Consider the following 3,207-nt stretch of genomic DNA (forward strand, 5'->3'; position numbering starts at 1 on the left):
ATCACACATCCCAGTTGCCATGAAGTGTGTAGCTTCATCCACCAGTTACTGCCCCGCGTGCTGTCCTGTCGTTCCATAGACCCAAAGAAGCAAGGTCAGGCAGCCATGGACAGAAACCGTGGCCGAAATAAACCTTCCCCCTTCCAGCTGAATCTCCCAGGCATTTATCTCAGTGGTGGGAACTTAAACATATAACCCAAACTGCACAAATTCCATGGACTTGTCTGTAGCGTGATTAATAAGAACCCAGATACAGAAATTGCAGTTCAAGCTGAAAGTCAGAAAAACAAAACAGCCAACCACTGGCTCTTACCTCTACCACAGTCTGAAATGATGATCCTGCCTCCAGGAATCTCAGAATGAGACTGTGTGTGAGAGCTGTCTCCTGCTGCTTTATAATCCTCTCCAGGGCTGGGATTGAAGGCTTGCACCACTATTGCCCGGTTCCTATGGCAACTAGTGTGGCTACTGGGATTAAAAAAGTGTGTGTCACCACTGCTTGGTCTATAAGGCTGACCAGTGGGGCTGTTTTACTCTCTGATCTTCAGGCAAGCTTTATTATTAAAATACAAATGAACTATCACTACACTGGTCTTTTTATATGTTTCTGTGGGTTTTTTCCATCTAACATTTTCCGACAACACAGAACCTCTGAGGAACCATAGGGAACCCATCCGTGGTGACTAAGTTCAAGCAATCAACTGTGCTGCACTAAAGGACGTGAGCCACATATTTCATTTTAAAATTCCCTTGGAATAGCATTGAAATTAACAAGATAAGCTTAAACGTATTTTTTTTTCTTGAACCCACTATATCCAAAACATTCAACTACATAATCAATCCAAGAAATCATGTGACTTTTACATTTTTTTCCAACTTATACCACAATCAATGGTGTATTTCTTCTCAGGGTATCTCTCAATCAGTCTAGTGCTATTGGCGGTACTTTAAGCTATTTGTCTGTGGTTGGGGGTACCCTAACAGACAGTGCACAGCTATCGTTGTTGGTTTCTTTCTTCAGATTTTTACATTCCATTGATAACAAGCAATGTCACTAGGTTCTGCTGAACAGTGGACAGGGTACAATGGCCAGCCAGTCTAGCCTAATTGGTCATCTCCAGGCCAATGAGAGATCCTGTCTCAAACAGTAAGGTGGACAGAACCTGTGGAATGACAGCTGAGGTTGTCCTCCAGCCTAAACACACAAGTGCACAAACATACCTACACACACAAGAACACACACACATGAGAAATGATGTGAATGACTGGAGCAGGTGGCTGGGGTATAACACTGTGATGAGAATTTGCCAAGCACGCTCCAGGTCCTGGGCTCAGTCTCCAGCACCATAAAGAAAACTGAATTAATCACCTGTAAGCCAAATGTCTGTGTGAAAGGTGGTGGATCAGAAACCTGAACTCGATATTTGAACTCCAAATGCCTGGTATTGGCCAGGAAAGAGCCAGCTGCCTCTCACTGTCCTCAAGAGACCATGGAACGGGCTCTTACTTACGACCTTCACCAGGTAAGTAAGGACCAGATCTGTGTGTCATACACTGCTGTGACCAGAACTTGACCCAGAGGCAGGAATAGAGCAGACATGCAACTCCTTCCTGGTGAATCAAACCCACCAGATGGAAAGAATGATCACACCAGACACCCTCATATCAAAGTCCAGATCACACCATCACTGGGACCTTTCGCTAATGCCAGAATCACAACATCACAGCATCAACCCTTCTGCTCCCAAAGTACTGAAGAGTCCTTGTCCATCTTTGATGTTCTCATCTTCCCCAGCATTCACAAAAATATCCCATCATATTTTTCTGGACCAATCACTGGGACCACGGCTCCACTTCAGTGCTTATCCTGCACTTTTTAATGGAAATGTGCATCCCACTGAAATGTGGGCCTTGAATGTACACTCCATCTAAGTCAATATAGGCGCCAACCTCTGCCCTCCCACCCCTCAAGGCCGCCTGGAGGATCCCATGGACCACCCAGGGAGGCTGGTGTGCTAATAGTCTAATCTTACTACACAAGACCTGTGATCCTGGCCCTGCATCTTGCTAGGCTGTCATGAGCTGAGTCATGCAGGCCTGGGAGGGCATTAAATCCCTCATTAGCAATGTCATGCAATGTCTTGAAAACTTAGTAGAGATCTGTTCTGTCCTCAACCTTCCCGGCACCACCTGCTGACTTCCTGGCTCCCTTCAACCCCGTCAGCACTGACCTGCTCTGCTGAAGGTCTCTGGCCTCCCTGTGTGGCAGCCTGAATTTGGGGGACTCTGCCAGGGCTTAGTGGAAACCCTAGAGCATAGCGATGTCAGAAGGAAGTAGATGGGGGACCAGTGCTTCCTGCCCCATGGCCTCAGCTGCTGCTTCTCTCCAGCTTGCTACCGAGTCTCGGTCATATATTGCTCACTTTGGAAGCTACTTGATGGTACTTCCTACCTTCTCAAGTAATATTATCTCCCTTCTCAGGCCTTCGATGGGGTTGATAATTAGATAGTCGTAGTTACTGTACTCTTATGATCTAGCCAAGCCATTCCCTATACAAGACTTAGACTCCATAGGATAGAATGTTTATTAAAAACATTTAGCATATGTTCCTTGCTTAATATTGTTTATGATGGTTGTAATTCTAATTATACTTGATATCTGTTCCTAGTGTATATAGTTTTGTGTTGGGTTTGGAACTCTCTTATTTAAACAAAAAAGAGAGGTGTTGTGGGAGCACATTCTGCTCCTTCAGCCAATAGCCTTTAAGACACCGGCCCACTTGGGTGTGGTCTGTTATAGTTTAAAAAGCAGCAGGAACCATGCCCCTGCTCTCTTGCTTCCAGCTCCCATTCTGGCTGCTAGACTCTGTTTCCTGTTTGCGCTCAGAGGACTATTGTTTAGGACAGTGATCTGTAAGTTCTTCCCCTTAAATAAATAACCCTTTTTATAATCGATAATTCTGAACTGGTGTGACATGTACACAGGTCACAGTGTGAGAAGCACTCTACAGAACATTTTGTGTGCAGCCAGGGTATGTTGTGTGGATGCCTTGACCACACCCATCCCAGAGACTCAGTTTCATTCAGTTGAGATGGACATGGGCAGTGTTTATTATTTTATTTTTTAGTGATTCAGGCTGAAGTAGTCCAAAGTCTTTATTTTAGCACTGTGAGCCCTGGCTCAGGGAAATGAAGGACTTGGCCCTA

The sequence above is a fragment of the Microtus ochrogaster genome, chromosome 2, assembly GCF_000317375.1.
Source record: "Microtus ochrogaster isolate Prairie Vole_2 chromosome 2, MicOch1.0, whole genome shotgun sequence".
NCBI classification, from domain to species: domain Eukaryota; kingdom Metazoa; phylum Chordata; class Mammalia; order Rodentia; family Cricetidae; genus Microtus; species Microtus ochrogaster.